At 44.8% G+C, this 26,595-nt stretch overlaps 1 protein-coding gene across 1 annotated transcript in view; it reads right to left on the bottom strand.

The window, feature by feature from the left end:
- Nucleotides 1-26,595, bottom strand: part of LOC144128121 (cell adhesion molecule Dscam1-like) — a 252,505-nt gene that overhangs the window by 165,450 nt on the left and 60,460 nt on the right. The window lies entirely within an intron of this gene.

Raw genomic sequence — 26,595 nt, 5'->3', positions numbered from 1 at the left:
CCATGGCATGAACAAAGAAAAAAAACAAATATTGTTTTCTTGAAGCGCATGATTTTAGTACCTCATTTGTAAAGATGTGATTGAAACTCTTGTAAGAAAATTAAACACTTTGCATATAGTTGATTTTTAATGAAAATGTAAATTAGTAAAAATATTAAACAAAATAAAGATAATAAACAAAATTGCAACACATTTTGAGCTCTAGTGCAAACTACGTCTTTATTGATACGTGCCACTGTAGAAGAATTAGAAGCGCCTGCATTCGTAGAGAAAGAGGATGGTTCTCTCTGGCTCGCGCGCTCGGACCTCTTAGGGACAGCCGCAGTTTTACCTATCTTCTCCGGAGGTTCTCCTTTGCGTTGCACGCTACAGTTTGGTGGAGGTGCTGGGTGTGCTTGCCGACCACCGCACTCCGCACAGCATCAATACGGACCTCACACCTGTTCACCAGCCACCCAGTCGCCGTATCCGCGGACAGTCGCCTGAATTGGTGCCCCTACCCCTGCCCACAAGAACGACGCTGCCTCGGCCACCGAGTCAAACTGACATGGCCACTGACACCAGGTCCCCGGCGCCGACCCAACCTAGCCCGTGAGTCCAACTGCCATGGCCACTGACACCCGGCTCCTGGCGCCGATTATTTGCCACACACCGCGAACACCGCCATCATTTCACGGTGACGTGTTCGAAGACGCTGAGGATTGGCTGGAGACCTTCGAGCGGGTCGCCCGTTACAACGGCTGGAGTGACGAGCGCAAGCTCCACAATGTATATTTTGCTGTAGAACAGCCTGCCCGGACGAGATTACCCTTCCCACCTGGGAGACGTTTGGACGGAATCTCCTGGCTATATTCCACAACTCCGACCGCCGGGAGAAAGCTGAACCTGCGCTGCACTCCTGAAAGCAGCGCACGAAAGAAAGTGTGGGCATGTACATCGAGGACATGGCCCGTCTATTCAAGCGTACCAACCCCAACAAGACGTAGGAGAAGAAGCTTCGCCATCTGATGCGAGGGGTTAAGCAGGAGCTGTTCGCAGGCCTCGTACGCAGCCCACCCCGCACTGTAGCGGAATTTCTCACCGAGGCGACCACCATGGAGACGACGCTCCAACAACGGGACCGCCAGTACAATCGGGACATCAAAAGGATTGCGCCTGAAACCTTTTTGTCGTGCCTTGGCGGCAGTGCAGAAACCTTGAGCGAACTGACTCGGTCAGTTGTCCGGGAGGAACTCCAACGGTTCCGTCTGCCCCAGGTTGCGCCTGCGCCGCTGGCAGCGCTGACAGAAGTCGTCAGGTACGAAGTGCGGCAGGTTGCTCAGGCAGCTCCTGTTCCCGAAGCGCCGCCCCAGTTCGATGCCAGACCTACATACACATCCAGTGTACGTAGCACGGCTGGCTACGGTCCCGCTGCTCTCTGCCATGAGCAGCATTGGCACCTGTCACGCAACCGCACCTGGCTACGGTATAACCCCGACGTCTCCCGTCAGTAGCACAGTCATATATTACGCAACTACACCTGCTACAGCTGAGCCACGTCCTCGGAAGCCGGATTTGTGGCGTATACCGGATCGTAGGCCTCTCTGCTACCACTGTGGGGAGCCCGGTCATCTTTACCGAGCCTGTCCGTACCGCCAAGTGGGTCTTCGCTGTTTCCTTCCCGACGCACCTTGTCCTCAGAATGGTGAACGACCGCATGAGATTGCGGAGCATCTCTGGGCGCGCCAGAACCGTGTTTACTCTGGAAGGCACGAGTCCTGTTCGCGTTCGCCTCTCCGCTATCGTGCTTCTAGCCCCGGCCGCCAGAGTAGCTCTGCTGGCCGTCTCTCGCCCAGTCCGCGTCGGGAAAACTAACACCAGCGACCTCTGCAGGCAAGGCCGCTCCTGTCGAGACGTGTCAAGATCCTGCATCGCAAAATGATCGAGCCGACGATACCTGGACAGAGAGAGGCAGCGACAGTCCCCGATACACTGCATCCGATTTGCATGTGACAATTGATGGCACTGAGATTACCGCGCTGCTCGATACCGGTGCTGATGATTCTGTTATGAGCCGTGCCTTTGCTGGAGACTTTAAAAAGGTTCTGACACCGTGGACGGGGATCCACATGCGCACCGCTGGTGGCCACCTAATTTCTCCTGTTCGCAAGTGCACGGCTAAAGTTGGAATTCATGGTTTCACGTACGTTGGTGAATTTGTCGTGCTCTCCGAGTGTTCCACATACTTGATTCTGGGGATCGACTTGCTGCGGGCGAACGGTGCTGTGATTGTCTTTAAGGACGCACGTGCCACGTTCTCGACTAAACAGGCCGTGGCCCACTTTGACTCCCGAGATCCTTGCAGCAACTCTCTGCGCATTGTCGAGAACGACGTCGCGGTGCCGGCGCGGAGCAGTGTCCTGGTGCTCGTGCGGAACGACCTACTTCACGACTACGAGGGCCTGGCGGACGGCCATACTCCACTGCTGCTCGAGCGGGGCCTTGTCGTTGCCCGAGGTCTCGTCCGACTACGCGACGGCCGTACCCACGTCCTCCTGACCAACTTTCCCAACGAATATTGGCACCTCGTCAAAAGCACGGCTATTGCCTTCCTCCACAACGTTTCAGAGGTCCCAAGTTTGTGCACCGTGGGAGGACTAACTCCAGACAATGCTGGCTCACATCATCTTCTTCAGACAGTCAAAATAAATCCAGCCCTGCTATTGGTTAAGAAGGATCTTCTGTCGGACCTCTTGGCAGAATTTGCAGACTGTTTCGCTACGTGCTCGAAGGTCGGCCGCACTCCACTCGCCAAGCACCGTATCATCACTGATGCGACTACGGGACCCGTCTGCCAGCGCCCCTACCGTGTTTCGCCGATGGAGCGAGAAGCCATTCAGAATCAGGGCGCTGAAATGCTTGCGGACGATGTCATTCAGCCGTCCACTCTGCGCTTCTGTGTTGACTATAGGAAACTTAATAACGTGACCAAAAAAGGACGTTTACCCACAGCCCCGGATAGACGACGCATATATACGATCTCTCGCAAATTTTATAGCCATAGTTTTTGTTACAAATGCTCTAAAGCCAACTTTAGAAAACAATTTTCGAAGTCTGACCCCATATTTACTGGGTTAGTTAAAAGGGAGTCATTTTAGAAGAAGCTCAAAACATAAGCACACAAGAACAAAAACGACACGAGCGCTCGTGTTGTTTTTTGTCTTGTCTGTGCTCGCGTTTAGCGCTTGTGCCATATAAAATAAGCTTTTCTCTCTGTTTTTGTGCGAGTATCAGCTTCTCACAGTATTGCAAGCATCGTAAGATATCACCGACGCACTTCTGCATAACCATTCTGGCTCCAAGCTGCAGAAGACAAAACTCAGAAGAAGAGAATTGACTAAGTTGAAAGTGAATGGCGTGCGAAATGTAAGCTGTTGTGGCGCCCCTGTTACTGAATATAATTTCACCGTACACAATCCAAGCTGTATTTCCATATTCGGTCTAAATTAGAGCACGCACGCAATGTTAAACTGGCATGAATTAACCGCACTGACCTTTGTCAGGGCGGTTAATTAGACCAGAATATTGATGCAACACCGAAGTACGCATCATTTTTGCTGCCTCATTCCGTGTGTATATCACACCATATTGATGATAGGTATGTTTCATATATACTCTCTATCTGTGACATGTTCTATTTCATATGCAATCCTAGTCCAAATATTGTTTGAATCGATGTTAGTATCACATTGCATTTCGTATCCTTTCGGGGACAGGAGACTCTGGTTTAAAACTTCAACTGTCGCAATGCAGTTATGAAATTCTGTGGGATGGTCATCCAAGCTGACATGCGGAGAGTACCCGGCTCAAGCAAATTGGAATTGATCGCAATACGTACACCTATCTTTCAGCGGTGCTGCAGCCATGAGGCGTTTAATAAATAAACCTACGACCCTCAAGCGCACGGATGCAATGCATAGCAGCGTTGATGTGTTTGAAATGTCACGGTTTCTTCTAATATTGATGCATCTGGTGTAGCGAAATTCGTAAATTATTTAGTGTTGTATATGGCACATTTGCGCTTAATTTAGCTTTTTGTATGGCATTAGGAACAAAAAGAATGTATAGTCTGTGTTGCGGATTCAAAAGGAAATCGAATAGGATCCGACTTCAAATTGTAGTTCGTGGGCAAAATGGCACTAAATTGTTTGTGCAGCAAACAGATATCTGCATTCCGCACTTCGGTGAGATCGAATTTTTCTCTGTCTTGAATCTCCTCAGACACATCATGAGAGCAGAGCCTTCTGCACAACGGCCGTCAAAGTTTAGTTGCATAACGCCTGCCCATTATCTATGTGCGCAATGACATCAACCAGTTGCGTGATCATTACCTGATACTAGAAACAATGCACATAGCTTTAGGACATATTTCTTTTGGAATTGTTCAAGGCAACTTCGCGCAAAGGTGAGAGCTTACCTGCCCTCATGGGCATTATTGTACCCGTACTCCAACCTTGTTCAAAATTTATTTCCTCTCTGAAGCGCTGGGCCGCAGCATTTGCTCAAAACCACTTTAAAAAAAACAAAAAAAACATCAATCGATACGAGACAGAAGCAGCAGACAACAGTGGGTGGTACTATCAGCAGAACATTTATTGAATGACAGCATGAATACTATAGACAGATCAAGCGTGTAATTCTAATATCATTCACAAGAGAATAGCGAAGAAACGATATCAAAAACAATTTTCATGGTTTAAAAAAGAACCTGCATGTGGAAGTGATGAAATAATACAAAGCACAGAATAAACTATACGTTTTGCATTTGGAAGGCATAGAAAGAGAAATGCAACTATAAGGTCAGAATTAAAGACGACACAATAAAAAGAACAGCTTCAAGGATTAATAGCACATTCACAGCCGGATGAATGTGGTAGCTCGCCATCTGTTACCATCCTCCAAAAGAATTGTTCTCTACCCACGTGATTTTTAAGTTGCAATTTTCTTTCGATCCTTTCCATATGCAAAATGTTTCGTTTATGCTGGGTTTTTTTTTCATTTCATGACTTCCACTTGCGGGTTGCATTTTTTTAAGCAGTGGAACTTTCTGATACCGTCTCTTCGTTCTTATCTTGCAGTTGGTTGCAGGATTACACGTTCCATCGGACTTCAAAAGTCATGCTGGAATTCAACATACGTTCAGTTGATAGTACCGCCCTGTGTTGTATCCAGGCGCTATCCTATGTCGCTTGCGGTTTTTTTGCTGTTTTAATGTGTTACAAAGCAATCATACCAACCATGCCATACCGTGGAGCTTGGAGTTTTATTTTTCCGTTATGCATGGTAAAACTACTGCTATTTATGGCTCTCCGGTCTATCTTGCTATTTCCACGCACTCAAGTGTCTCCATGGAAACGAACAGTAGCGTGCTATTTAGCGTGTGCAGGAAAGGCGCTTCATAAATTCAACAATTCTTGTCATTCGTCTTTGTGTGGAAGACATTTCGAGCCGACGATAAAGGGAGCGAAACGAAGTGGTTTTTAATTCTAATGGCTCTATTTCCGCAGCTGCGTTACCAGTCAAAGCTAGCAAGCGCTGCTTCCTCTTCTGTACTAACGCACAGCATCCACATCGAGACCTCTATGCCTCTGAGCGAAGCTAGGCACAACGGCGTATGTCTCAGGGAAAAAGTAGATCAAATCTTTTATGGAACAACAATCCCATGATGTGAGCGCCAGCCCGCACCCGTAGCAGTATGAAGTGGTTGTTCTTCGTCTACGTGGCCATTTCAAGGACAGTTAGTTACCCGTGACGTGCGATCTTCGATGCCGTCTAGTCCCCTCCCCTCCCCCCCCCCCCCCCCGCGCCTTCTCCTCCCCGCGTTCTCACTTCACTGCTGAAGAGACCGTTTTATGGTTAAATCGCCCAGAGGTTTCCTTGCATCACTTGCGAATTAGCAGCCGTCAGACGGTAAATGAAGCTGGTTTGCAGCTCTAAATGTCCGTGCAAATATGTTCAGGAGCACATTTGGAAAAGAGGCCACATTTAAAATCGCATATCCAACGTTAGGCCTATGAACTTGCCGATACGTCCTGAGCTTCCAAGCTTCACGATGACCTGTTGTGCGACATGCTGTGCAATATCTTTATAAAGGCATGAATATAAAATATGAGTATGTTCTAAAGAAAATAAATTCACGAAATATGCCCTTTTCTATGTAGAAAAAGTCTCGAAAACACCCCAGGCAGAATTGCTGCTCTACGAAACATGCTATCTGACGTAACATAATACCACCTACTTCTTAGATTCCGTTCGGCAAGGAGAAACGCCTCACTGTATGCTGCTTTCTTTTTCAATATAATTTGCAGACGCATTACACGGTTCACGTACAGGAAACAGTATAGCGCCTTTACGAGACAAATACAAACGCAGTAGAGGTTCACGGAACATGTGCTAACTTCCATCTGCCTTTATTTGCAGTGCAGGCCAGCAATTCTGAAATAAATCGAGGCTTGGTCAGCAAAACTCTAAAAACATGCGTTCATGGAAATCAATCACGGCGAATCAATTAAGCCTATATAAGACTCGTGATAAGATCACACTTGATGCGATAAGAGCGTCACAAGCGCATTGTGGTGCGTCCACGTCCTGCATTGGTTTTATGTGATAAGCTGCCTAGACATCAGGGATTCCGTTCCGCGGTCAATAAAGAAACGCTCCTTCTTGCCTAGGTAGGCCTCCTCATGTCAGGATTTCATATTCAACATTGGAAACTCTATGACACGTGTTTTTACTGCATTAATCTTTCCGTTCATCGCAAGAAATGCGCAAATCAAGTTGGGCGAGTTTCTAAGGTGCAAAAAACACGGAAGTGCGCCATGTCTGTCGCCACTATTTCTGCATTGTGGGTCATCTTGTGCACATATAGTGTCACTTCTGCTGCAACCGAATTTTTTTAATGTTCGCATTGCTTCTCAAACAGTCCTCGTTTGGCTTCTCTTTCTCGTTTGCCTTCTATATCTACCTTTATCTCTCTAGTTTAAGTAACTGTCCTCAATGCAAGGCAGAACAGACTGCTTCTGTCGTTGTTCTTACGAAACTTTGTACTTATGCTTCTCATCTTTGGTCGTACGACGAAGCTGAGCGAAAGTTGCACTCGAAACCGGACCGGGAGCTGAAAGTTGCCTGTCGTCAATGGACTTCTGCATCTTTCATCTCTTGTCTCTCCGCCCCAGCGCGGACTACGGTGAGCAAACGAAGATCGCAAACCCGTTCTTACAGCTTCTTTCTTTTAATCTATTTTGAATAAAAATACTCTAGATACTGGTTGATTGTAGTGTGGCATTAGTGGAATCAACGCGTGCGTTATTGGAAATTAGGTGAATAGAAATAGGACCTACAGGTTCTTCATCGTCCATGTACTTGAAATCATAGCTTCTTCTCGCGCTTTAAAACTGCCCTAAAATAAATACTTCACTCTGCACAGCAACAGCTCGTGGGGCACAGCAATGCTTTAAAAGACACTGGGAAGAATAAGTAAAAGACACAGGCAAACAAAGAAGACAAAAAAGAGAGCTAATTTGTTTCCTTGTCTTTTTAGATTTCGTATTCGTGCTTTCCGCAGTTATATATCTATTTCATTATGTGCTGGCTAGCCTAAATCTATCTTGACATGGAAACAAACACGTACATCAGTTTTCAGGGCGTATCTCCGGTACAACATTTTCCAAGAGCGACCGCTCTTTTACTCTGGAGGTACTTCTACGACGATCTTTTCATTGAGAGAGAGATAGAACACGTTTAGCAAAGCTACTCAAAGGTGAGCATATTTAAGTGTTGCATGGTCACCAAGGCGAACTGGTGTGCCATCTGGTCCGAGAATACCCAGAGCTGAGATGCAGGGAAATAGGGGTATTTCTAATGGGAGGAATGAATAGTGATTGGGAAGGAGCAAAGATTATCTTTGAGATTAGCATAGAATTCGGGGCAAGGATGTTACGCATATGGATTTAGCGTTTACTCAGCCAGGTCCCGATACCGGCTTCAAGAAATATTACGTAGGTGTGAGGGTTGGCCATTATGCTTCGCACAAAATAACTTTACATCTAAGCAATGGTCTGGTGAATTAAGCTACATTCTACAGTTCTTTATAAAACTGTCTATTATAAAATTTATGATGGCGGCTTTGAGACTGTAGCCCACACGAAATTAAAACGCATCACCGCTTATGAAGGCTACATCCCTACCGACGTGGGGCGTTGGGGAAGACGCCTGATATTTTTTAGGTTTCTTTAATTCCTGAAGCTCCGTTTAAATCTGTGCGACATTGAGCGCCCTGTTCAATCTAACTTTCTTTCCATACGGTAATAAGAATGAAGAAAATTGAGCTTTTGCTTTGCTCTGCACAGCGTGCGCTTTGCGCGCTAACAGCCATGGCATTCACGAGGTGGTCTCGCGCTCTTCCTTTTAACTCATCGAAGAAATATAAGTGAATGAACGCAGAACGAAATTGAAGGTGTTGACCAAAAAAAAAATCACAAAAGTATATAAAGAAATAGAAAGGAGCCAGCGATTTTTCGAGGTAATTTAATCGGGTCTGCGTACTCCAGGCAGTTCTATTTGTATGGTGACGCAACACTTGCTACCGAACGGGTACATTTCGCTCCAATTGAATCTCCAAGACGGCATAGTTACATTCTTGTGAATAAATAAGTTATTACTGATGTGTTTCCTTCATACTTGGAAGCACGAAGTGCGCAATATAGCCACTGTTTTAAAAAAATGGGAAAAATTAAACAGAACACGCATGAAATTGAATCCCCTCGATCATGCATGCAAAAATCATTTACGATAAGAAAGGTTTCGAAAGGTCGATGTAATTCCTCGCCGCCCTAATAAATTGGCTGCTTAATTAAAATATTGATTCCGCGAGAGCGGTAAATGGAAAATATCGCGGTTAAAATATGACTGCTCTTTGTTGTCTCCATGGTTTGAAAGAGATAGGCTGTAGGTCACGCGCATGGTGTGACTGTAAAGAAACGCAGGTTATTATGATCGCACACCATATCGGAGCTACATTGGGTGCTGTGAACACCCGAAAGAGATTTAAAACTATCAGTTTAGCAAAGTTACGTATGTCACGTTGTAATACAAAGCGCAGACTGAAATGCATGCTGTCTTTCATGTATTCTGGTATCAAAGCTGAGATAACGTCAACTCAGCTGATCAATTCCCAGGTATCGATATGGTCTTTCTAGTAGAAGAGGAACAGAAAATTACTGGTTATCATTCCAAATTTTCCCGTCTTTTAAACTTGATGACGTCACAACATTCTGGCCAATGGCGAGTTTTGCAACGGCGCCACTTATTGGGCGATGCCAGGTGTTCGTGCTGAGAAGCCATATAAAGCTTTGCAATTACTAAAGTGCTTGACTAATTTTAAAGTTCCGCCACGCATTGCAGAAGCACGACTCTGCACAAGAACAACATAAAAGGAAGCATAGGACAGAAACAGATATTCGCATGACAGTACGTACGAGGTTTAAAATACACTGAAGATGCTCCATCGCCGTTCATGAAGCAGCCTTGCGAAACGTGGCATAGCGAAACCTTGATAAAATACATAGCAATCACCTTAACGCTCACAGCAAACCGATCATCCGCGTAGTATTACGCAATAGTGTAAGGAGGTCCTTCTGCTTAAAACCCGGTGTTGGCCATCGTCCTGCGTCGCTCGGAAAGAGTCCTGAAATATACAAAAATCAGAATAAAGAAGTAAATCCTTAGAAGAAAATTGCCGCCTTTGGGTATCGAACACAGGCCCTCCGTATACCAAGCAGTCACGCAGCGCATAGGCCACGAAGAGTCTTTTCTTATTCTTTATAGCATGGAAATATACCCACCATGGCAGGCTTCTAGCCCGACTAAACCAGGTCGCATTCCGGAACCTGCCACGAGGGTTTGTTGTATCGAACGTGTTACAAGAGCACCCAGTGAACGCGTTGTAATGTGTATGACTTGGTATCGTGTGTTTGGGGTGTGTACTGCACTTATAGTAAGTAAAAAAGAAAACATATTTAGGTATGCTAATTCGGTATCACATATTGCACACAATTAAAAGGCGAATGTATGGGGCTTCATTGTGCTGACAGAAATGGTTTGTATCTGTATGAGCATGCAGTGGAGTAGTATGCAGTGCAGTGTAACATAGATAACAATTGATGATTACTGTTTGGTGATCGATAGTTGTGATTGGTTATATTAACGTGATTGATAATTGTGATTGTGATCGATGACCGTGGCCGGCAATGTGAATGTGGAGTGGTAATCGTTGAGAAATGAGAAAGAACAGGAATTAAAAGAGAGAGAGAGAAAACGGAGGAGAAGGCGCTATCACCTCTGCTCTCTAGGCAAAGCTCAAGTGTTCTCCTATTTTGTTTATTTTTTTTTTGCTTTTGCCAATTTTTTCTGCCTCTTGTTTTCAGAGTGCGCGCTGTACCTACGCTTTCTTTGCTGGGTTCGGGCGTCGCAGTTTCGGGCGCTGACGTCTCGCACGGGCATTTCATACTTGTATAGGTTGCCATTGCTTTCGTTTTATGGAAGCCTAGCATGACCTCCTAGCAGTTCGTTAAGTCCAGCGTTAGGTTTACAACTATTTCGCATTATAATATATTCAATGGATCCTTTTATGCACTAAAGACTAACTCTATTCGTTGTACTTGCACTCACGCACACACACATGCCTAATCAACCATGGCTTAGCGCTTTCAGGATGATTGATTACAAGTGTTCAAGATCGGCACACGGAGGTCTTTACTATCCTTGCGCCCAAGATACTGCGCCGGCCTAGTTACGCCTTTGTTGCTGTCTTCCGTCCTACTCATGTGATTTTTAATGGAAAAGACGCTTCCTAATATTTAACTTCGCCTTCCTTTCCCCACATCTTTTCCCCTTTTTAACCCAACCTCATCTTTTCTTCAAAACACAGTTGTAATTTCTGCTAGACTGATTTATTTCACCTTTCCTTCCTTCTGAAGTTGCGCCCTCTCCTCTCCTCACACTACTGCTCGCTACATCATATCGACATTTCGCCCCTCGCACTCACAAACTTTCGCAGCTGCTCGACGAGGGGTCTAAAGATATGCCCGTAAAGCGGACGTTCTCAGCTGAGAAAGAAGCGTAAGACAACAAATGCCAGCAAAAATTCAGAACGTGGCCATGAAAGATTTTGGCGACTTCTGTGCTTACTGTGCGCTGGAATAGTGCATGGTGTCGTTAGAAAGGTTTGTTTCGAATACGAATGCTTGGTCTGTTTGATCAACAACGTGTCGCCTGTGCTTGAGGATGTCTACACTGAAATTGCACCTACTATTTGAGAAGAGCCGCCGCATTTATCGTGATGTCCGTGCTGCGTCTGGAGTAAAAGATAATGATGAAAACTTTTATGGGTCTCAGAAGTTCGTGACTCCTGGTCTGGTTGCTCCCCTAAGTCTTGGGCATCGTTGAAGAACAGCCCAGGACGACACTGCTGCTCAAGTGCGGCGTCTGACGTTTTATGCTCAGCCTTGCGTTCCAGCTGTTGCGTCTTCCTCATGTGTGCTGGAGGTGTGGCGTAGATATTCCCCCAGCGAAATAATCCAACTGTGGCTACATTTAGACCAAAGTCACAAAGTCGCTCGGATGATTTTGCTCAAGTGACTTTGTGATAAGATGATCACTGCCCACCCTGTGTTCGATTCACAAGCTTTGGCAGATCGAGAGGTATTGTAAGGAGTGCTGCCATAGCGCTAGGCCAGAACACCGCACGTAGGCAAGCGTATTGCGAAGAGTGAATGTACATAACGCGGCAGGGCATAGCATACAGCACTGCTACAATGATGCGTCTGGGCTCATCTGCACATTGAAAGAAACGAAGAAACGTGAATCATGTAAAAAGTACTGTAGCGTTAACCAAAACAGTAACACGGAGAAAAGGACTGGCTCAAGCGACTGGTACAGCCTCTTGTGTGCCTCTCCATCTTGCATTTGTGCTGTGCTCCCTTGATTCTGAAGAACGAACCGAAAAGCCTAGCAATATTTACTGCTAAGAACGCGACTGTTCGGAATTGAGCCACATCTAATCAAACGACAACCTGAGAAACTGCATGTAGGCATGGAGGCAAACAAGATAGAAAACTTACGTGCCTACAGTCACTGCGATTACAAGCTGTGCAAGACGTTGGCATTGAATACGCCCGTTTAGCGACTGCACCAAGCATTGCGCCATGCGGCAGCATTTTTTCGCGATCAATAATAATTTTGGACGCGCTGACCGGTTCACCGTAGAAAAAACAGACTAGTAAAGAGGTTACCAAGGCCAATAAAAAAAATTCGTTCTCCAGACGCGTGCAGAGAACACGCAGAAGCGGCATAAGCTTAAAAATGAATGCTGGAAAGTTCTTTTGCAATTGGCTTTTCCACTTCGTGCGAGAAGATCAGACCATGCTTACGCAAATTTCGTCGGTATTCAAATGCTGTTGCAATATTCAAGACTGTGCACGTGTCTTTCATGTATGAAATGTAAAAAACTCAAGACCTACTCTTTAATTTGCATCGAAATCCCGTGAATATGAATCGAATCATCTAGTTCTTGTGTATTTGCGGTTTTTGCGCGTGTTTCATTGAATTAGCGGTGTTAGCTTTTCTATGATCATCACTGCCACTGCTCCTTACGTGTACTATTTGAAATATACAAAAAGCAATTTTGGCACGCTTAGTATTCTGCATTAATGAAAAGTATTTAATTATGTCTTCAAAGGCACGGACGTCTTCCTCTCAGTGCGCAGAAGTGAAGGAGAGATATTTGAGCAAATATGAAGCGTTTCGTCTAAAATCATAGCTTGGCTTCCTCTTGACTTGGCTTCTCGTGTGCCAGCTTGATTGATAAGGGCAGTACTGTTTTTTTGTTTGTGCTACGATAGTTATTGTGATCCTTCTGCGTGTGTTTTATGCAATGTCCAAATATGCATTTGGAGTTTGAATAGCGCAAGCAGAATTTTAGTTATAAGCAGTTTTGTGATTTTAATTGGGCTGCTTGTTACACGACGCTAGCCAGAAAATTTCTAAATTAAAATATTACATTAAATAATCATCCAGGATGCACACAGTGTTATGACGCTGCTTTTTCGCTTGCTTCAGTAAAAATACTTTGGTAAAAAATCTACGAAGGGAACGTACAATACCGGCTGGCTACTCATTTTGAAAAGCCTTAGATAAGTTTAAAGCATAACGTAGAAGCCAGTAAAAATATCATCATCTTACATCTCTACTGTTCTCTAATAAATTTACAGCAAGTTCATTTCAAGTTCCCCTATCAAAATTGAGAAAAGCACCCAAGGCAGAGGCAGTAATTGAAAAAGCACGAGTGAAGAGAAAGAGGCTTGAAGTCTCGGTGGACTTATTGTGTAGCAGGAAATATAGTCACTTTGTAACGTCTACCGCTGTGGCTCAGCGGAGGTGGAGCGTCATTTCGAAGTTCTTGCGTCCTTTTACAGCCCTGCGGCTCTCGGAGAATTCATTTTTTTATACCTTGAGATTGTTGTCAGCATGTAAATTTTGCCGAGATTGAAGTATATTTAGTAGCTGGAGCAAACTGTTTTTCCGAAAACTGACTTTTTAGCGATTTTTTTTTTGGGGGGGGAGGGGGGAGCAGGTCTTAAGACACTACCCACCTTAAACAGCTCAAAGAAATAGAATTGAAAACTTGAGTCTGGCATTCCAGGAACGGGAGTTTAGATTCTGCTTGCTGATTTGATAAAATGAGCTGATATGAATTACTTGAAAGCAAAACTTGTTTAGTGTGCAAATACATGCAGTCTCTTCAAAAAGCATCTAGCATAAGGTTTTTTAGACGTTCCAAATATTTTACAATGTCAGAGTACAATGGCGCGTATAGCTGTACAGGTTAGAGAAGCAAATCAGGGGAGGGCAGGGGAGGCAGTTTATATCGGTATTAAATTTGTAAAATTATTCTCTGTAAGCGGCAGACTATGAGTGCAGAAACTTATTTTCTGCTCTGATAAGAGGCTCTGATCCGCGGCGTCACCAGGGCAATTTTATCTCTTCCGTTCGATTTACGAGTACTGTCGCTTAAAGGCAAGGTTCGGGTTTACTCTGGACGCGGTTTTCTCCTCCACCCTGTTGGACGCTACGACTTTGAAGGTCGCATTCCCAGGAGCCACTATGTGACCGGCTGTCATTGGTCCGCGGGAAACGACACATGCTCGATTGTTAAGCTTCTTAACTATCTGCTCGCGTGTGCATGTGGGTGCTCGGGGGAAGTAAGGCATGAGTGTCGGGCATGGGGTTAATTTAAGCGGCAAGGAATACTCGAGCGACCGTTTCTCGCTGTTTCTAAGGATTTTTCATTCCATATTGAAGTTTCTTGTATTGCGTCTGTATTGAGAGCCTGGCGGCCCACCTGTGCGGAACACCTGAGCTTATCACAGCATCCCCTGTGTAACAACCAGAGTCTACGTACATCAAAGGATGTTCACGCCAATCTTTGTCCTCCAGACCAGCCTGCGCGCACCTACTGAAGTCCGCTACCAGGTCGCAGTGGGTGTCAGGTTCGTTTGCAAAGGAAGTACAACACAGTGTCCGTTTTTTCGTATTGTAGCTGCTTGCGCAGTAATTGCTTGAACTGATGAGTTCTTAATTGTCCCAGATTGAGGGGGCGCATGAGCATAGCAACGGCAGGTAGGACGTTTTATTGGTATACGACCTCTCTCTACAAGCTGCCAAGATATGAATTGAAGCCCCGCCTATGGCTGCGAACTGCTTGTAGTACGGGGAGTACACACCCACGAAGCGCATGGAGAACTATCTATGCCGAAAACAGCCCTGCTTTCTGGTTGTTAGAGAATCTGGTGGGCCTAGCATTGAAAGGGGGAAAAGATACTGGTTTGAACGCCCATCACTTTCCTCTACGACGCTGTCGCTGGCCACGTGACCACTCGTAACGTGATCCTCGTTGGCTGGAAGAGGGCATATGCGGTGGTTAAAAAGAGGACAGTGAAACAACTTTTCCTGTCGCTCCTTGACAGCGAAGAACGGCGCAAAAGCTAACAACAAGCAGTTTTTAGAAACAATAAGAGTCCTCCGCGTCACCTTTGCGCCGCAGTAAGCGATATTAAACTATTTCTGAAACTAATTCAACAGTCTAAACATCACGTGTCCCCGGGCACGTTGCTTTTTTTTCGGATTTCTTGTTGTGATTCCTTGAAGCTTCTTTTCTCCCCAGCTCAAATTAATGCGGTATTGCTGCATTAGCCTAGTTCCACTGTTTCGTGCCATCGTTGCCATCCTTCCGCATATGCCATTACGCGGCAAAGAGACAGGCCGCTATATACGTATGTACTAAGATCCGTGCTTAATTATGGCCACCGTACGGCCCTTCTGCCCTGGCGTGCACCACCGAGCGAACTCCAACTGCGGCCACCGGATTTGAACCGAATCACCTAGCCTATACAGTGATGCAGAATACACTTACTTTCACCCAAGGTTACGCCCGATCATTCTTAACGTCCCATGTGCAGCGTTGACCTAGCGGTCTGAGAACCCGCCTCGCGTGCGTGAGGTCCGGGAATCGATCCCTATTGCCACCGGGTAATCACCGGTTATACAATGGGTACAAAATTTCCCCTGGTCTGGTGCTCGGCTTCTTTACTGCTTGAGAAATGGTTCTTTGACCCCAACTTTAGAGAAGAAAATACAATGCGCCATGCCGCTCTATGACCTCAGATGCCCTCGCGCCATAAAAAAATTCATCATCATTCTTCAGGTCGTGTAGCTGACTGTGCATCTTCACGGGCAATGGCGCTCATGCGGTGCGCAATCCCTGACGCCACCACCGAGCGCTGATCACTCGCAATACGCTAAACGTATGCGGCTACAAGCTTTTGTTTTACTTAGTTCATTTTGTGTCATGTTTTGTGTGTGTCTTGTTTTCTCTTTCATGGAGGTGGTCATGGTTTGCGTCCGGAATTGACGCCTTTTTCTTAATAATTATAAGGTTACGCAGCAGGTATAAACTTCACGTAAGCGAAAAATGCGCGTTCCTGCAGTAGAAAGCTGAGGTTAAATATTCCTGCTCGCAAATATTTCTCTCACAGCGGCCATGAACAAATGGACTGAGAGGAAAGTCTGTTTCGCTAAATGCAGCTGACTAGGCAAACTCTCAGGTTTAGTTACGAGTTACTCAAACAGTCAAAGCGCCATTAGAATTTGAGAAAGAATCCGTGCTTGACTGGCTACCACAAGAACAAACACACAACAAGAAAAGCTTATCTCCGTCAAGTCCTTAATTTATGCGCAAATTTATTGTCTTGTAACAAGTTTAGCCATGGTCCTTGCACAGTGCGTTAATAACTAGCTGCTTTTCGTGCCTTGGTAAGGATTAAAATGCAGTCAGTCTTTCAAATAAAAAAAACATACCACAGGCCCAACTGACACATTTAACTAAAGGCAATGTCACTTGTGCACCGCGCAGTTTTGGCTCCCGCACTGTTCATCTGGCGATGCCGATCTCTAGGTTGCGTTACTAAAGAGCTCACACTTTAAGCACCATACCAAGTCGATTTTTTTAACGCACCTGACAAGAAACTATGCTTTGAATAGCCTTCTTCTAGCTCTCCATTATTCATGTAAGTCGTCTTTCCGGGCGAAACAGCTTTGCAAATGATGTTCGTGCTCGTTCAGGCGTCTTACTCTTTTCTGAAGATAATAGCCTCTCTTTGCACGCAAACGTGCGTGCTTTGGAACGGGAGTAAGTACACGCACTCGTTTTCTTTTAGAAATCTTTTCGGAGGAAACAGCGAAATGTGTGTCCACCAACTTCGCGGATGTTTTTCTACTGTTCAGCGCGTCACACGCAAAAAACTTCGCATATCTTTAGCATCACGCAGGGGAAAACGTTTCGGCCTTTCATTTTGTGTTGGTCCACTTTTTCAGTAATGTAGGTCGTTACAAAATAAACCAAGGGCCAAAAAAAACATGATTGATTCATGAGGCCCGACTGTGAAAGTAGCGAAGCAGTTAGTAATGTTTTTGGGTGGGCGTAAGTCCTCTCTTGCTAAACCAAACTTGATAAAAGACTGCTAGTGCTAAAATAAGCATTTTTCGTTTCACGAGAATCGATACGAATATAATTTGCGAGTGTGAAACGCCAACCGATATAGTGGGTGCATGCGCCAGGGGGACTTTTACAAAGCGTGTTATTTTACAGCCATTCGCAGTTAAATGACCACAGTTAGATTAATAAAGTTTCTAATCGTAAAAATTGCTTAGCCTCTCATCCCACTGCTTTCTCCTGCTGGTACACAGTCCAAAATGTATTGTCTTTCAATATGGCACATCCTTTTCTTCCCCATTAGAGCATTCACTTTCAACAGATCGCCAATGCAAGAATGAATAATCACAATTACCTGCCGCTTAGTTTTTGGATCAGACAGACCGAAAACCGTTGCAAGTGTTTCCAGTGATATTTGTTTCTGTTTTAATGTTATCCCGGGATTTTTCAACAGGATTACAGAAAGCACCCAACGGGAATTGAGCGATTTGTTGATCTATATAGTTCAGGGCATTACCTCTAGGTACTGATGCTTCAGCCCTCATTTCAATCTGTTTCCAAGAATTTTATTTTCTTTCGTAATAAATAGGCTCTCTGAGCCTCTTAATGGCAGCTTACGATGTGTTAGCAATGTGTGACAAGTAGTGTACACGAGAAGGAAAGGGTTCCCATTTGGAATCTTCGTACGATTTACTTAATAAGCCAGAGCTCTTTCTTTGGCAGCGCAGGGCATGTATTAAGCCAGTCTAGCAACCACGAAAGAAGGCCGGAGATAAAGGACCACACAGGTGCCGGGCTCTCAGACACAAGAGCAGGCGGCAACATCGGAATGGAGCAGCGGCAACTTTTCGGCAGCCGGTGGTAAGAATGCAACAATGGTCAGCTTCATTGTCAGTGGAGGTGTGCGGGGAAAACAGAAGCACGTATTAGATTGCTCACCAGAAAGGCAACTACGAGGTATGTTCTTTGGTTGTGGAACGCAATAAGCGGTTAGAAATTCTTACTAATACCAAGGGTGAACCAAAAGCTGATTGAAGCAGCGGCCCTCGGCTTCGGTGTTTTATCATTTTCGTCCTCTCTCGTGTTAGCGTTTTAGTTACTGTGTGTAGTTGGCACTGACGATGGCGTCGCAGGCGTATTCAGAAGGTGGAGCACCGTATGTAGGAAGCAATGAGTGCAGAGATAACTAAGGCTCACGTACGTTAAGGGAGTAGAAAGATGACCGACCAGCACTGTCGTGGCGATTGCTAATGTAAGCGAATGTAAATTATGGGAGAGCGATGTCCCGTTAACCACGGTCTTGTGAAACGTGTATTGCAAGCATAGTGATGACAGTAAGGCTTAGACAACCGGTGGGGCCATTTGTAGGAGGGGGTCAAGCGGTGGTCAGCTTATCTTTGGTGCAGCAGCAACCGAGGATGTCACCGACAACTTTGGACCGAAAGAATCGGGCGCGGTAGGCAAAGGTTTGGCCAGTAGCACTACGATATAAGATGGGATCACGAAGATGATAGTGGGTGGTATCAATAGCACTACTTGTAGTCATTGCCCGCGTAGTTCTGTATGGGTTAGCATAGTCTGTTGCATCTGGGACCCATATTTTTCTTAGGTGGAGTCAGGAAGCGAACCCAGAAGATCAAGAAAGACGCGCTAGTGAGGCTCGGCTGAGACGTCAACAGACTGTAGAAGGCCGGCTGGGAGTAATTCTACGTCGTTTCAGGCGTTGGCGCAGGTCCTATGCCCCAGCATTGGGGCTTACTTGTATATTGCAAACAGTCGACGAACAAGCTCGTCCGTGAGGCAACATCAAGACGGCCACTAGCTTTCATCAGTTCCAGATTCCCACTCATGTCCAATTAATAACCGTTACGTGCAGTGCGCTGAAATGTGTCTTGCCTGCATTATTTAGACCAGTTTGACTCAATTGCTCAGCCTGCGTCCAGTGTTTTTCACCTGTTTGATGCTTTTATATAGTGTAGAAAGCTCACAGAATACTGTACACACGGAAATCCAGCATTGCAGTTCAAATGACTAAGTGTGCTTGTGTGCTGTATATTATGATAAAAACAGCAGGTTTTACCAGTCGGCACAGCTGCTTTAGCAAAACTCAGTTCGAAATACGGGCTTCTTACAGAAACCAAAAATATTACCAAGGTTATGCATTTCCTCATCGTGTAAGAGTGTTATTAAGGACATTTAACACAATATTATTGAAGACAACCAACATAGTAAAATGCAGATCATTACTGCAGCTGCTCACTACCATTAGCTCTTTTCCAGTTGATTGTTCGACGTCCTCAATGTTCCTCAGTACAGTAGCCCGTGTGTGTATTCCTTTTTGTGCCGAAGCTCATCGCATCATGTATGTATAAACGCACAGCTCGGCGCACTTCTTGGTCACAATCTTACTCCCATTCATCAGGAGACCCAAAGGAAAACCAGCATTTCGTATTTTATAGGGCGTTGCACTGCTTCACAAGTAATTGACAAATCGCTTCTACTCACAGCGGCCACACTCGATCAGCGTCAGGTCGGTTCCTGCGTATATTTTCATCAAGTGAGCGTCGGAGAATGGATTATTGGCTCCATTTCCCAACTGTGGCACTATAGTCTTCGCAACCATCGTGTTTTCTTCGTTCCTTCGGGCCACTGCACTCCATAGCTTTAAATCCTTCGTTCGTGCAACGTGGGAGCCATTTTCGATTCCCTAGAGAATCAGAAAATCTGTGCGCCCGCATTCAATGTTTCGTTGACACTGATGAGGAGAGCGCTTTTGGGACGCTGCTGATAATCGCGCAGAGTGACGAGACGCTTAAGCGAGCACATATATTTCATCATAGAGCACTCGTAACCCATGCCAAACCAAAAACAATATTCGAACGCTACTGCGAGACAACAGCAATAAAGGAAACGCCACAATTTCAAAACCGCCATATGTACAAGATAGCGGCGATTATCAGCTTTAACGTGGGTGCAGTTTCCATTAGGTGTTTTGCTGATTCATACCTTTTATCCTTTAATGAATTTGCAGATATGGAGGCTCTCTTTACCAAGCAGGCATTAAATTAAACTCCACCACTCAGCCTTCATACCCTTCTGCACACAGCTTCAGGAAACGGTCTTGCGCCATGGGACCTCTTACTGTATATTCCTTGTGCGATTTGTCTTTAACTGTCAATAAACTTTCGACTTCAGCTTCTAGTGTCAGGCGTCCCTGAAATCCTGTGAAGGCACCTTCACAGTTAATAGGGCCTTTTTGTGTGATTGGGAATTTTCTTTCTTCATGTTTTCATTGCGCTTCTATTTATTTATCTCAACGGAATGCGGTTATAGGGAGCTCATCCGGAAGGGCCTTCCGTAAGTAGTCCCTCGCCGCATCTAGTGAAAATGCGGTGGCGCAGCTATTAGCTTGCGCCGCAATAATCATCTCGGGGGGCGCACAATGCAATGGCTGATGCCCAGCTGCAGCAACAGCAATTGTAGAAGCTTGGTGGTCATACCGCCAAAGAACGAGAAGCTAGGGTATCTGCGGGCAAGACCCAGCCGTGCACTAAGCACAGGGTACAGCTGCTCGTGGCTGGGAGGAGGCCCAACATCAGTGTCAGATGAAAGACGCCTACCGACGTGAATGTCGGTAGCAACAGCGGGAGAGCACTTTGGTCGCGTCTCGCCCGTCAACGACCACGGCAGCCGATGATAGAGGGTCGCAGTCGCCGCATCCTTCCGCTAAGGCTATCGACCCATAGACGGCGGCAGGCGCGTCCAAAGACCCCGACAGCTTTTCCGTGATATAAGCGGCGTTAATCCGTTAGCACGGGCACTTGTTATTTTATTATTTCCGTGTTACTTTTCTATTTTGTGTTTCTTAAATCTATACCAACCATAGTGGAGGAGTTCATCGCATGGGAGCTCAGATAGCCGTATGCAGAAAAAAAAACTAAGAAATAGCACAAAGCTCTCAATGACGGGAGATATCCAGAATATATTAGAAACAAAAATACTTGAGAAGTTATAGAGGCTAAGTAAGCACAGTCTGTTTCAATACAGAAGATACAATGTAATGACGAATAAAATTGGTGATGATAATACACGAAAAATATGATAATCAAACATAGCCAGCAATACTAGACACAAGCACTTTTGAGCAGGAAACCAATTCTAAACGCAGTTTTTTTCACATAATGTAAAATTTCACTATAGCAATCAATATATACGCAGATCACCCGACGGCAGTCTTGTATTTTTTTCTACTCACGTTTTTCCTATAGGCAAAAAGCGTGCACCATTGATTTTCTAAGGCAGTCTTAACTGTTCGATGTGGTCGCTGAAAACACTTTAAAAGAAGGATTTTGCTACATATCGGAATAGTGGACCATTACCTTCAATATTACCATAACAGAGTCTTACAATTTTCCAATTCTTAAAAGTTTTTCCCCAGTAAGCTGGATCTGGGTTGCGTAATTTATTCAATGGCAAATCACAGGAAACTCGGCGCTGGCTGTTCGAACGGTTTAGAGTCGGTTTAGGCACCTGTGCTGGCGTATGCAGCAAAGTACTGTGCCTTGCTCCCATTTTGTACTATAATACGAGATGACATTGGCACTTATGTTGCGTCGTGCGCTCTAGTGCAGTATTGCAGTATGCGTTTTTGTATAAACTGGCTCCAGTTGTGGTTACACAAAACAGGGCGTGCAGATATTTAGAGCTCATGTTACAGAAGCGGCCTCCGTTATTTGCATAGCAGATAAGCTTGGGATAGAAAGAACAATGCATTATAATATTAGGAAGTGAAAACTGCATATGAAGAAGGTATGCTTCCTTGAGCACAAAGCAGCTTCAAATATTAAGGCACCATTGCTTTGTACATGAATCAAAGTGTATGAACGATTTTTTCCATCGAATGAACGTAGATGGCTTTTTTGTCTCGGCTGATCGATTGTGAAGCTTTACACGCTTTAAACCCCTGCAAAAAACCGTGCGTTTCTGTTTTTTTCATAAGCTTTTAACACCGATGGCAGCAGTATTAGTGTCAGATTAATTTACACACGTCTTTACGTTTAGTATACAGCAAAAGAATAACCGTACGAGGGCCCTTGTAAATCTTTGCATGGGCAAAAAATTCAGTCGGAGGAATTTGGACTTTTCAAGACGAAGTTAGTATTGCCACTCGAAATCTTGGTTGTGTCCACTTCGCCGCTAGAGGTGAACTGCCCACGATGAGGACCGCATTTACGACAATCGAAGTAGCAGTTGAATTTATCGCCTCCCTGAGTAATAATAAATTTACTCTACAGTAAGTTTACATAGATTGTGCGCAGACCAGTTTATTTCAGTACGGGAAGTCATGAAATGTGTACTTGTCGCTAAACACCTCTAACAATACGTAAAGAAACAAGTTGACTACGCTGCAATCTACACATCAGGGATCGTGGCAAAAATAGCTTTTGCTGTCTTCGCAGGTACGCCTGTAGACAATATAGTCAACACAGAGAGGTGCCCCTGTCTTGTCCCAAAGAAGTCATGCTACCCCACGCGCAAAGGTCATGGCGTCTGCACCGTGGAGCACCTACTAAGGGGTACGCCTGACTTGAATGAGGGGGCTATTAGAAGCTTCGGGATATTTGGGGGCAGGCCAGCTCATCGGAAGCGGCACTGCTAGCGGCGACGTTAGGCGGCGTAACGCACGCGCGATTACGCTTGCTCGAGAGCTCTGTGAGCGCGTGCCTTCATTCTCTCTCCACTCGCCTCTTGCAGTTTGACACGCGCTGCGTGCAGTTTTCAGGGTAAAAAAATGCACCATTCAATTTTCTCTTCAGCGATCACTGAATCAGATTTTGCGATCGGCTCTGACGCACCACCTCCATGCGAGGAACACCTTTCTCTGGGTGACAAACTCACAACATTCCTTTAAATAATTTCTCATTATAAGCTGGGTCGTAAGACCTATCCAGCCGCAGATAAACAGCTCAGTAGAAAAGAGGAAATCACGTGGAGAAAATTTAATCCGGGGTGTTTCCAACCCCTCAACTGTACAGTAAATGGCATTCAGAAGGCTTTAATCCTAGATGTACGCACTACAACAGCACTGCAGATCTAGTGCACATAGTCTGGAGCTGCCCTTTCTATAAAAGCGCGAAAAAAAATGTACCGCCGCCGAGTTTCAAGAGATTCCGGACGACGGTTAGGGGAATGAATGGGGGTTGCTAATGCCTTCTCCCCCGTCATTTTTGACGGGTGCAAATTAAAGTTATTTCTCTCTCTCTCTTTCTTGCTTCCTTGCTACACATAGACGCCTTCCACTACGGCACCTCTTTCTTCCTTTCTTATTTCACTCCCTCCTTCATCGCTTCTCTTACGGCGCAGTTCAGGCGTCCGCCGATATGCGAGACAGATACTGTGCCATTTCCTTTCCCCAAAAACCAATTTTCAATTTTCAATTTCTTGCTGTAATGAAGCCTTTCGGTCTGTTCATTTGGACGGCCTGCTGTAACCTTCCTTCTCACCTCTTTTTTGTTCTCTTATTAAGTTGTGCAGAGACGTCCTAGGCAGATCTGCTGTCCTTTGAGCTCTTTAAATAAAGTCAGTAACAATGTCTCCCGTTTAGCTGCCATCTTCTTCAAATTCATTAGGAGATTCCTCTGTTCCCCTCTTCTACTTTGTCGCTGCAGTTCAAATGTTTCTCGTAAATGAGGGGAATATTTACGTTGAAAAAAATTTCTTTATCCAGAAATAGAGTAGACACCGTGCGCGTCAAATTCGGTTCGAATGAAGTTAATAAAAAACAGGCACCTGTTTTGCTGGGAAAATAAACATCATTCTGGCAATGTTCATAATTTCTTTACACGCTGCAAAGCTAGTTGATGATGCATAGTTTCTAGAATAGTGACTCAACACTACATATTTCAGGGGAGCGCACAGGGAGCGCCCGTCGAGTCAAGTTTTTCTGTGTGCTCGTCTGAAATTAGTAAAGCCGAATTACCATCCTAGAAATTTTTATATTTCTTCCTTTTGGCCCTTTTCTGTAGCCTCGTTCCTCATCCGCTGAAGTATATCGTGACACGCCCTCCCCGCTTAAATCTGAGGAGAGAGAAGAAAAATTCACAGGGATGCCTAATAGCCTTATGTGTTGGCGATGCCATAGAAATTGAAGGTTCTGATGCTTCTATCGGAAGTGATGTCTCTTCCGCACTAATGGCGTCACTTTACTCTAAGAAAGGGGCGAATGCTACGACCGAAGATATTATTTGTGACTATGAGGCTTTTAACGTTATTGCACTAAAGCATTCGTCTCCCTCGACGCCGACAACAGGAGCCACGATGAAATGCTTTGGAGGACCCGTGTGGCCACATTCTGGAACAGCTCATGGATGCTGTTAGATGCGCTTTGTTAGCCAGTATGGGCTTGGTCTGTCCGGGTGGGATTTGACCGGCTTTTAAATACAACCACTTTTCAAACGCGTGTGGCCAGCTTCCTGGGTTTTGAGTGTGTACCTAATGCTGCCGTCGGCTACCTGTCGAACCCCTGTCTGCTCCGGCGTTCAACCTGTTTCATATTGCAAGTTTTGAAGGTGTTTATTAACACCCTGGCGAAGGACGGTCCACTGTCTGAAACCGTTGGTGAAGAAATCAAGATAATTGTACCAGCTGTGACCTTTTCACTATATATATATATATATATATATATATATATATATATATATATATATATATATATATATATATATATATATATATATATATATATATATATATATATATATATATTAAGGAAGCATCCAGTCACCGAAATCAAGGTGCATAGGGGTGCACCTTGATTTCGGTGACTGTTGGCTTCCTTAATATGTTTGAGTTATATGCGCTACACACACATATATATATATATATATATATATATATATATATATATATATATATATATATATATATATATATATATATATATATATATATATATATATATATATTATTTATTTATTTATTTATTTATTTATTTATTTATTTATTTATTTACACATTCCGCAGCAACTGCGAAGGCCATTAATAGTGTGCCACCAGCCATCATGGTGGTGTGTGATTTTTGTGCAAAAATTGCTGTTAAAATCGGAAATTAAAAGTGCCATCCACGAACTGTAATTTGGCATTCCATTCAATGTGGTACCGGAGGAGCACGTTGGGTACAGGACGCTTCTACTCTGTGAAAATACAATCCCTGTAGTTAGCGAAAGGAGCGTACTTTTTCACAGCAATACTTCATAACTTGCTGCTGTGTTTCTTTCGCGCGTTCTGAAAGGTTGAAAAGGAAAAAATAACCATGTTGTTTTCCCACGAGAAAAAAATACATAGAGCCACTGCCCGCACGTTCTGCTTATGGGAGGTGTTGTGACAGCCGGGCCCTGCTACCGTGCAACGTGGTAATTACGACTCGTCGGTGGTCTGCGTGATGCCTCAAGACGAAAAAACAGCGCCCAGTTAACGAAGATAAACAAGGTGTCACCGCAGCAAAGCGTTCCTGCGTACGCTGCAACACGAAATTAGCGCAACGCCTAACACGTGGCCATCAGGGGCGTCGTATGAAAGCCGTTTGCGACACAAAGTAAAAAAAAAAGCGTTCCACTTGTTTGGCACATTTTTTTGTTTATAAAATGGCTATACTAATGAGCCTGTTTTTTTCCTCTTTACTCTACCCGCGTCAGCTTTGGAGCAAAGCAGAAGCATCTCTTGCTAAATGTTGTTTACTTTTCATCTGAAGCCCACATGGCAACTAGCTTAACGAGTGAGTAGCGAAAAATCCTGGTTTTAGCTCGAGAAGGCGATATTTAATATAAACAATAAAACAGGCTGTCCAAGCGTTTTGTTGTCGTCGTTCATTTTTGTTACAGCAAAGATCAGGCCCTGCCATCTGCCAAGAATGAAAGAGGTCGGCCTTGCAAGGGGCGTTATCTTAGCAGTAAAAACATTTGCAGTAAACACAGCGAGACCTGTTCGCACAGTTATTTGCGGCTTTCTTCTCAAGAAGACTTCATGCTGTTGACACCTCACAAAACTTATAACCCACTTCTTAGTTCACAGGGGCCACATTTTATAAGCTCCACATTTTAAATTGTCCATTAAGTAGTCTATCTTCGGTCACTGAGATATACCCACGGCTTTCGAGGGTATATGGTTGGCGACTGGTCCTCACCATTGGCCACCATTGGCTGAGTATCGCAGCCAGTGGTGAGGCCCGGTCGCCAGCCACCCAATGGTCGGGTCGCTTTAAACAGACGCCTGAAAGCAGCGGGTAATATCTGAGTGACCAATGACAGCGGACGTAATGGACGAAAAATGGATAATGGAAAATGAACAGATTACGGAATGCGGCCTCATGTCTCCTACACATATTCAACTGAAGAAAAGTTACTGGAAAATATCTACGAATGAAATCAGGCTTGTCTAGAGTTTGAAGTAATTTCTCTTCAGCTTTCCTGCTTCGTGACAGCCTGGTAAAATGCAGGCAAAATATTAGGCCC

The sequence above is a fragment of the Amblyomma americanum genome, chromosome 4 (assembly GCF_052857255.1).
Source record: "Amblyomma americanum isolate KBUSLIRL-KWMA chromosome 4, ASM5285725v1, whole genome shotgun sequence".
Lineage (NCBI taxonomy): Eukaryota > Metazoa > Arthropoda > Arachnida > Ixodida > Ixodidae > Amblyomma > Amblyomma americanum.
This window is presented reverse-complemented; position numbering and strand designations above follow the sequence as displayed.